An 11,283-nucleotide genomic window follows, 5' to 3' on the forward strand; every position below is an offset into this window, starting at 1 on the left:
AGCAAGCAGAGGCAGGAGAGCAGCTGTCAATATGGAAGACACAATTTTTGACAAAGAAAACGCCTAAACCAGTGGCTGAAGTCACACAAGTGTCGGAGCTCAAAGCAAAAGGATCCATTCATTTCATAGTGGCCGTACTGGGGTACTGCAACTCCGCTTCTATTTCAGCGAATGATGGTTAAAGGAAATCTACCATCACAATCCATCATGAAAAACCAGGGAAATTAGTGATTGATCCGGACACCGGGACTGTGGTCTCCTTATATTTATTATCCATGGCCTCCTTCCTTCTAACATCAACTTGTAAAATAGTATGGAAGTATTTTGTAGGATCAATCAGACAACCTAGGGTTAAGGTACTCTAGGGGTTCTGAAAAATAGTAAAAAAAAAAGTTAAAAGAATAAATAAAATAAGTAAAGTAAAACATTTAAATCACCCCTTGAACTGATATAAATAAACGGAAAAAAATTATAAACATGTTAGGTATTGCTGCATCCCCAAATGTCTGATATATCAAACTTCGATCTAATCTTCCTACCAGTATGTTTTGGAGTGTGGGAGGAAACCGGAGGAAAACCACGCAAACACGGCTACATTGTCAAGCTATAAAAACACCATGTAAACACTTGAAAACTGGAAACAATGTAGCGTTTGGGCTTTTGGGTGATAGCGCAAGTGACAGATTCCGTTTAAACTGCCCAATAATCCAGCACCGGACTCTTTAGACATTTGTGTGATAATGGCACAGGCAACAGTCTGATTTTTTGTTAAGATTTATTTGGACTGGGACACACTGTACAATGTACACCACATGCCCGACCTCCACCTGCAGGCAGTCACTTCCAGTAAAAGGGGCTCACGACCCCCAAAATACTGCAGTCAGTCAATGGCCGCAATGTTGACATGTGGGCACCACTGAGGTCTCTCTGGCCGGTGGCTTATCGATGGAGTCAGGTGAACACGACTGAGGGGGGGGGGGGGGGGGGCTATAGACAACTATTAACAATTACTAGAAAATGGAAGAAACACAAGATAACCGTCAGTCTTCCTCGATCTGGTGAAGATGTCGTCTCATGGGATTAGGATGATTCTGAGAAAGGTCAAGATTCATCCCAGGACTACACAGAAGGACCTGGCCGATGACCTGTGGCCTACAATAAAACTGCAGACCTCTCCATTCTTTGTAGGTGAGAAAACTTGTCAGTTTATCAAATACTTATTTTCTCCCCTGTAGGTACAGAATGAATTTTGATGTCACTGTGTTGAGGGATGTTCGATACCTTAGAGTCTGGTCTGGCTGTGTAAGCCAAGATCATGCCGAGTCCTCCAGAGCTACAGACCTCCAGTAGCTACTGTTTTACCTATCTGATAAATGACCCCAAGTTAATATATCCCATTAGGTCGCAAAGTTTCAAGCCCTAGACCAGTAGTGGCGAACCTATGGCACGGGTGCCAGAGGTGGCACTCGGAGCCCTCTCTGTGGGCACCCAGGTCATCACCCAGCACAAAGGTCACCATACAGGACTCCTCCTCCTGCAGTAACAGGCAGCCCAGAAAGTGCCATGTTCAGCACTATTTTATAGAGACTTGAAGTAGAGGAGGAGCAAAGAGGTGTGGACAGAGCTGGATTATCATTGAAGCCCCTCCACAGTTCCTGTGATTCATCCTGTTAAGGGGGGCTACTGTATTGGTGTCTTCAGGACGCCAATATGTCCAAATCTGTGACACAAAGGGAGCAATAAGTTACTTTAAATTGGCATTTGGCACCTTGGCAAAAATATGTGGCTTTTGGTTGTAGTTTGGGCACTCAGTCTCTAAAAGGTTCGCCATCACTGCCCTAGACCTTATCTGGTACCACATATTAGCTTGAAAATACACCTTGACTCCTCAGTAGATTTCACATAGTGGTTGTTGGGTCCAGTGTTAAGAACAGTCTTGCCCCAAGGCAAAGGTTGGCTGAAGCTTTGCCTTACAATGAATCCTTTTATGTACCATGAGGGAAAACCATAAAATGAAACTTTTCCCACATTCACACTGATAAGGCTTTGCTCCAGAGTGCTCAATTTGGACATCACTGTCACAGTCCATGTCATCTCCTAGAAGCTCCTGAGTCTTGTGCGTTCTCTGGTGTCTGTACAGATGTGACGTGGAGGTATAACTTTTGCCACACTCACATTTATAAGGTTTCTCCATGGTTCTTTCTTCCGCCCGATATCTAGTGCTTCCGGAGACCACCCCATCTTGGTGACTCCTTTGATGCCGGTAGAGATGAGAACTAGAAGTGTAGCTTTTCCCGCATGGACACACATATGGTTTTATCCTCCCTGGAGCCTCTGCCTCGGTATCTTCTACACAGTCATCTCCGTGTTTTTCTATCAGGGGCGTCTCTTGGGTGTGGGTCTTCTGGTGGCTTTGCAGATGGGACCTACTGCTGAACATCTTCCCACAGTCACATATGTAAGTCTTAGCACTTTCTTTAGTTCCATCTACATGAGATCTCTGATGTCTATAGAGATGAGAGCTGCTGGTATATCGCTTGCCACAAGCACAGGCATACGGCTTCAATTGACTTTCCTCACCTTCAGACTCAAGGTTAGTCATGGAAATAGCTTGACATGTCTTCTGATGTCTGTACAGATGAGAACTTATGGTATAGCTCTTCCCACAGATGCATGCAAAAGATTTTTCACTGGAGAGTTTCACTTCACGAGGTTCTTCAACATTAGGACCACCACTTATCTCATTACCTCCTACGTGAGTCTTCTGATGTCTATGGAGGTTGGAGCTGCTGGTATAGCTTCTGCCACATTGGCAATAATATGACTTTGACTGTTTGGTTTTTGTTGGTTTCATACTTTCATCTGTTTTTTCTTCATAGGCAACATCATTTTTTAGAGTCTTCTGGAGTTCAGTCTGTCCTGGTGCCAAACAATTTTCTTCTACCAGATTGTCTTCATGATTATCGCCAGAACCTCCTGTATTTATTTCTTTACTACAAATGGAATCTAATTTTGCTTCATCAGTCCTAACACTCTCTACATTACTTATAGTTTCGTGGTCAGTCTTGGCTTGATGGTCCTCATCAGGACATGAGCCACAAGATACGTCAGAGGACGCCAAATCCATTGGTTTTGACTTCTTCACTTCATATGATGCTTGTAAGGATGTCTCTTGGGAAGCTCTCTTCCTGGTATGGTCCATGGGCAAATTCTTCTCTTACTGGATTAGGTGACCAGAATCTGCAAGATAGAAGAAAAAATTCCATTATCAGAACAGATACTGGCAATACATGGATGATCTAACGTTCAAGGGGTCTTACAATTCTATGAAATGCCCATTAGAAGTAGGGTTTTGAATACAGTTTAAAAAATATTTACCTCTTGGGAGGGATCCCATCGCTTCACCAACGCTACTGATCTACGGTGCTTCCTGCCTCATCGGACTAAAAGTTCATGTGAATTGTGTGACCGCTAAGAGCACTAATTGGCTCAGTGGTCCTATACACCAGAGGTCCCCAACCGCCGGTCCGTGGACCAGGCCGTTGGAGTTCATCAGCCGGTCTGCGCAGGGGCGGCACCGGTCAGCACTGAGCTCCCGCACCGGACAGGACCACGTTGCAGCCCTCCGTCCAGCACCTTGCTCCCCGACGCTGCCAGCACCTTGCGCCCACCCCCCGACGCCGCCGGCACCATACAACGGCCCCCAGACCCTACCGCAACCGAGCTCCCCCCCTCCAAGCTCTCGGCTCCCCGCTCAAGCTCCAGGTTCCTTTCCCGCTCCCTCCGCTAACGTCCTCCCTGCTACCGGCTCTCCGCCCCCCGCTCCCGGCTCTCCACTCCCGTCTCAACCTGTCTCTGCTAACGCCCCCCCTCCAGGCTCTCGGCTCCCTGCCCCTGCTCAAGCTCCACGCTCCCCTACTGCTACCTCCGCTCTCGGCTCTCCGCTCCCTCTGCCACCCCGCTCCCGGTTCTCGGCTCTTGACCTACCTGCTTCCGGCTCTCCGCTCCCGGCTCCCCTTCCACTCCAGTCTCAACCCGGCTCCCCCCGTCCCCCCCCTCCAGGCTCCCGGCTCCCTGCTCCCCCTGCCCCCGCTTAAGCTCCCGGCTCCCTAGCCTACCGGCTCTTACGACCTACCCGCTCCCGGCTACAGCGCCACCACCACTGCAGGACAAGGCAACGAAATTTCCAAGAACACAATAGGTAAGGTTACTTTATCTTTGCATATATATGTGTAATATGTGTATATATGTGTAAATATATGTAATATGTGTGTATATATGTGTGTGTGTGTATATTTGTATGTGTATGTATGTGTGTGTATATATGTATGTGTATGTATGTGTGTATGTGTATATGCTGTATCTACTGTTTGTTTATATATATGCTGTATGTATATGCAGCATTTGTGATATTTATCAGGGCTTCTATTTTGTACTACATGGCAGTACTCGGTATGCATTTTATACTACTTGGCGGTACGTTGTACCTATTTTATAATACTTGGTGGCATGCTGTGTGCATTTTATACTACTTGGTGGCACGCTGGATGCATTTTATACTACATGGCGGTATTCTGTATGCATTTTATACTACATGGTGATACGCTGTATGCATTTTATACTACATGGCGATACGCTGTATGCATTTTATACTACACGGTGATACGCTGTATGTATTTTATACTACATGGCGGTATTCTGTATGCATTTTATACTACATGGTGATACGCTGTACGCATTTTATACTACATGGTGATACGCTGTATGCATTTTATACTACATGGTGATACGCTGTAAGCATTTTATACTACATGGCGATACGCTGTATGCATTTTATACTACATGGCGGTATTCTGTATGCATTTTATACTACATGGTGATACGCTGTACGCATTTTATACTACATGGTGATACGCTGTATGCATTTTATACTACATGTTGATACGTTGTGTGTATTTTATACTACATGGCGATACGCTGTATGCATTTTATACTACATGGTGATACGCTATATGCATTTTATACTACATGACGATACGCTGTATGCATTTCATACTACATGGCGATACGCTGTATGCATTTTGCATTGCTTTATTTTTACAACAAACCAATATGATGGATCTGGTCCAGACACTCCCTGATATCTTATATTATAAGCTCCACCCCTCCATAACCCCACCCCATATGACCAAAGCCCCGCCCCCACCGGGCCATGGAAAACTGGTCTAGCTTACAACATCAGCTGTTCTGGTCCAACAAACAACAGGCCCAAGAACTGGAGGCCCTAATGGGTCTACTACAGGATCGCCGACAACAGGTAGATTATTGAAGGTTTACAATTTCTCATTTGCATATTTTTAGGCTGTGCGTAGAAGATATTACTGAGGCCAGGGATTGGGTCAAGCTTTGATCTATTCGAACAAAACATCAATGGGTAACAACCGAACCTTTACACCTCGATGTTCAAACTTTTATCATACTCGCAGTATCCCTTTAAGACTGTGGTTTTACTAATGAATTGGGGTGCGGAAATCTGTGTTTCCATATGTGAATGATACTGTATCTCTTGGGCACCACAATAAGACAAAGGAAGGCACTTTTGGTTGAATGTTTTTATACTTTTTTTTTTTATTATTATTTAAGTGCTCTTTAATTAACAAGAAGTAAATTCAACAGGTACAAAAGTAAAACTTTTCACAAAATAAAATAACTAACATAAGGCTTAACGTATCCTCTGGAGATTTGACATAGAGAGTATCAATTTCTAGGATCTGATCACTAAGGATCTGACTACTGGAACCCCTAAGACAGTGATGGCCAACCTATGGCACTGGTGCCAGAGGTGGCACTCAGAGCCCTTTCTGTGGGCACTCAGGCCATCACCAGAGAGGACTCCAGGTATCTTCCTGCAGTCCCAGACAGCACAGGACTTGCTGTGCACAGAGGTATATTAAAGTGACAGCTGTACCTGGGACTATTTTCTGCTTTATTGGTGCCTCAGGGGCTGGTATCAATAAAATCTGTGACAGAGAAGGAAGTATAAATCTTAAATTAAATTTCTGTGTTGGCACTTTGCGATAAATAAGTGGGTCTTTGTTGTAGTTTGGGCACTCGGTCTCTAAAAGGTTCACCATCACTGCCCTAAGAGATCACAAAAACAGGGGCTTGCAAGTCCCCAAAGGTTATTCACTTATATGGACTTTCTGGTATATCTACTGTATGTCCCATAGCCCCATAAAAGTGAATACAGTTCTGGTCCAGCAGCACATTCACATTGAGAACTTCTGGGGTTTGACGCCCCATGGTTTTGTGATCAATGGGGGTCCCAGCGGAAGGACCCCGAGAGATCAGACACCATAAAGCTAAGAGATATATGTCCATAGTGAGAAAACCCCCTTAAGGTTGTCCTGGCACTTCTTTGAACTATAAGGCCACTTCAACATAACTAGGTCGTGTCTTCTGGATGGACCACCTATAATAACTTTTACATGCAGTTTGACAAGAGGTTGCTTTTGAATTTTCCAACTTTTTGACTTCAAGACGCCTCAGGAAGGCATGTGATGAAGGTCGTAGAGATTTTCTGAGGTTAATTTGTTCTCTAGAAGTTGAGCTAGTGTAATAATATGGCCTTGCTTGGAAAACTGGGTTTTCTCTTGTCTACTGCCTTGTAGTGCCCAATGGGAACCCATAGGTGTCCATGTATGATAGGTCACTATCGATGTCACACTGTACTCCTCTGCTTGTCACCATAACTGCTTGCACCCCGATACTTCTCATATTTATATTCGGATCAGTCATGGTCCAGGCGTCTGTCTTATCTATGAAATAATCAGTATTCATTCCACTGGAAGTCTTCACTCTCTTCTCCGGGATTTCATCCTCGTTGTCCTCACTTGTCCTCTTCTCAGAAGATGGGGAAACTGAATGACCAGCCCAAAATATTGTAGGCACGGCATCCTTCCTAAGGCGTCTCCCAAATCCTTTGTAACACCATACAGAGAAATGTCTGGAACAAATTCTATACCAGTTTTTTTCTTCTAGAACTTTCTGGGCAAAGTCGTCAATATCACCAAAGTCTTGAGGGATTTGGCGCAACCACGATTTTATGGTTTCTTTATTTTTGGGGAAAAAGTGCAGAGTGATGTCAGTGTGGTTTTCCCAGCTCTTATAACATCCTTTTACAATACAGGACGGCATTCTGTAAAATAACGTACGTGCAGGGTTGTTACCGTGACATCATCATGAAGTCTCTGTTATTGGTGGAGTATTCTTTTTTTTTTTTTGGACTACTAGTCTGGTAGTTGATTCCACCACTTCCGATAAATCTCTGCCATTGGGTCTCATCTGAGCAAATATGGCAACCAATCAGAACTCTCCATGTTCTTAACTTACTCTAGAAAACAAAATCTGCTAAGTGATTAGTTGCTAGGGGAAACGTTGATTTTTTTTTTCCATTCTGAGGTCCCAAGTCTTGGTAGAAGAATTCGGAACCAAAGGATTTCTCAAAAGAGCTTCACTCCATTTACAGGGAGGATTCAGGTGGACTCTCAATCCCTGTTCTCCTGATTAATGACTGGGGGTATAACCACTGGGTTAAGGGTAATTGTTTCTAGTGGGACATGTCCTTTAAAGATGTTGCAGATTACAGTTATTATTTGTAAGGAGCCAATAAAAACTACAAATCAAAATGTGGTTGCTCTAGGCAACTCCTCAACTACATGCACCATTTTTCAAAATTTACACAAAAATAACACTTTTACCCAATTGTGAAGTGTGAACATAGCCTTACTGTTTTATGTCTCCCATTAAAAGAGAGAGCATTACGATACAAGGCAGAGGAGTCTGCAAAATCATTGTCTAGGCGGCCAACTAGGTCAATACTGGCAGCCAAAAGCCAACGGTCCAACTTCAGATAATCATGCCAACAGATGGCGACAGTTTTAGATCAGCTCTTCCCTGTATGGGCAATAATGAGATTGCGGTAGTCGGAGACTGTGCTGGTACCTTATCATAGACACCAGAATAATCTATCCTATGGAGTAGGTAGGTACAGACTTATGATGCCACTCAGTAGGTCGGTCACCTTGCGCAACATTTTTTTTTTTAGTGTAAGCCTCAAGGTGGAAGGAAGATAATATGATGGTCATATGGGGACTGGACGATGACCTGTAAGGCTTTATTCACACCCCCCACATCCGGTGAAAAATACATGACCCAGACACATACCCTACAGGATATGATGCCCAAAACAGACTTACCTAATAGGGGATTCTGGGTTAAAAATGTCGATGACCCCTAGTATGGGTAGATCTGTGGTATCAGATTGCTCGGGGGTTACCCAAATGATTACAGTCGTCACTGCTGTTTCGTGGGGAGACAAGGACTCCTTGCATCACACATCATTATGATGCTCAGATATCCGTCCCCAAGATAGGACAAGATTCACAGACTCACCAACGTTGTTCAAAACAGGTCTAAGGCTTCTGCTGGGCCCAGTTTCTTGTTTTTTCAATACATCTTAACTTTTTGCTAAAGATTTCAGTGATTTTTATTATGATCTGAAGTGGGAAAGAGTAATTTCCCGAACATATGTCAATTGAAAAATTTGAACACCTCCATGTATTTCTTATGGGCAGTGATATTACACTGATTTTTGTGGATTGTGACAAGAAGTCTAGGTCGAGACGCAGCATTAGGCAAAGGTTACATTCAGATGGCCATATTTGGGCCGGGATACACAGTCTGTGTGTCAGCCATGTTTCCCAGCCCCTGTAGCTCACCAGAACAGAACATGCTGTGAATTCCAGAATGCCCATGGTTGTATATGAGCTTATTGGTACATGATGGCCGGAGGGGTGAACCTAAACTCTCTGCTGCCTGAGAATGATGGCCCTTCCTGTAGTAATCTATCAGGTTATTTCTGTAGAAAGTGCAGTGTCTCTGACGTTTGGGTGTGAGGTAAGAGGTGCATCCCCTCTTGATGCCTGTAGTGCTGCATGAGGCAATAGGATCAACCTACCTCATAGCTAGTGCACCCCAGCCTTCTAGTCTTCAAATTTTAGGCTTTTCAGTATGCCAATTCTGGGAAGAAGTGTCCTATCAGCTATGACATGTCTTCCCCTGTGCTTGAGACATTGTTAACATCTATCCACTAAAGGGAAGATTCAAGATGGAAGACGTTGATGATGGCTCCAGCCAGTGTCGGACTAGAGTGCCTAGGGCCCACCGGTAAAATCTTTTAATAGGGCCCAGCACTGTACACCCTAGCTTGCTTTCTAGCCATTGCCTTGGACTGTTATGGTATTAGGAGTCCATCAGTAACCTACTGACCGGTCTTTTCCTTTAGCTTAGGCCCTCTAAGCTCTGTGACTTAACAATATACACCCATTACATAAGGCCTGGGGGCCCACCAAGCACAGGGGCCGCACGGTGAATCCACCTGTTCACCTGTGGGCCAGTCCGAGCATGGCTCCAGCTGAGGGCGGCCATGATGTTTGAGCTATGAGGGCAGTGCTACCTGTGGAGGGCAGAGTAAAATGCATAAAATGGGTCGGCGGGCCTCTAATGCGCCAATTAGCTCATATTCATAAGTTTATATAGGTTATTTTGAAAAAACAGGTCAAAACATTGTTGTAACACATAGCAACCAATAAACTTAGCCTCTTGATAGAAACTGGAGCATATTCTCAGATTCAGGGAGAAAATGGTTTTTTTTTTAAGCCAAAGAATGGAGAATCTATGAAAGACGGATCCCAATACCCTTCATTTTACAATCCATTCCTCCTTTTGGCTGCAAAAACTACAGGCGGTCCCCTACTTAAGAACACTCGACTTACATACGACCCCTAGTTACAAACGGACCTCTGGATATTGGTAATTTATTGTATTTTAGTCCTAGGCTACAATGATCAGCTATAACAGGTATCACTGGTGTCTGTAATGAAGCTTTATTATTAATCCTGATTCTTATGACAACCCAACATTTTTAAAATCCAATTGTCACAGAGACCAAAAAAGTTGTGGCTGGGATTACAATGATAAAATATACAGTTCCAACTTACATACAAATTCAACTTAAGAACAAACCTACAGTCCCTATCTTGTATGTAACCCGGGGACTGCCTGTATATGAAATGTATAAATGTGTGTTCTCACGCTTATATAAAAAATTTCTACAACAATGACTTTTGTTGCACACGGCAAGCAATCTTTTCTTAAAGGAATTTGCCAGTTTTTTTAAAAATTGACTACCCAGACCTAGGATTGGCAGGACCAGCGTTCCACAGAGGTGAGTATATGGCATTTGTTATTTTCATGGCGAGACAAGTTCGGCTGCGTGGGAGACACACGTGTGTATTTGGCACTTCTGTCAATTCAATTGTAAAAACATGAGCGTCTGCGGTCCCAGAAGAGTCTGAGATATTCTACAGATTACTATCATCTGTAGCGCAAGATGAAGGACGTGGTGATGTTTATTCGGCGGTTTAGTGAGGGTACAAATAGTTAGCAAAATTGAGACTGGCCGGACGATTGCATCGTACACGCAATCTGATTTCCTCATGTAGATAGATGGGGTCTGACCAATAACCATCTCACCCTTAAAATTATTCAAAAAGCCATTAATACTATTGGTCCGGAATTCGAATATGTCCATTTTTGAACCAGTTCCTCCTTCTGGAATTAGGAGGAACTGGTTCAAAAATGGGCATATTCGGATTCCGGACCAATAATAACCATCTCACCGCCTACGCCACTGGGCTTTTCAATCATTGAGGGAACGTACAGGCCCCGTTAGAGGAGACATCTGAATTGGTTATTGCTGCAGTGTTCATGGCTAGTGACCACACCAGGAGCTATGCTCCATTGAGGCTCTGATTGACAGCTCGCTGCCTCTCTGAGCTGGGGATGTGTCACAGCTGCCTTTTGGAGTGACGGCCAGCCCAACCAACCAGCTGCAAGGACGGAGTCCAGGCAATCCAAAAAAAAATTATCTGTCTCTCCATTCAGGCCATTATATAGGATCTTCTGACTGTTGTGTTCGTTTGGCTCTGGTGGCTACGCTGCTGACTATTAATGGTTTCCTTAACCTTTGCCTGTTCCCTGAGGATTATTTTGCCTGCTGTCTTGACGCAGACTGATTGACTCTGTAGTCTGTCTGTTGGTTGTCTGTGTGTGTTTGTATTCCTTTCTGTTGCTGAGCACTTATCCAGTATCCGCTGCCCAGTTGTCACGTGTAATTTAGCACAGGCCAGGCAAGTAGGTAGGGACAGAGGTTGTGGGAAG

The sequence above is a fragment of the Engystomops pustulosus genome, chromosome 9, assembly GCF_040894005.1.
Source record: "Engystomops pustulosus chromosome 9, aEngPut4.maternal, whole genome shotgun sequence".
Lineage (NCBI taxonomy): Eukaryota > Metazoa > Chordata > Amphibia > Anura > Leptodactylidae > Engystomops > Engystomops pustulosus.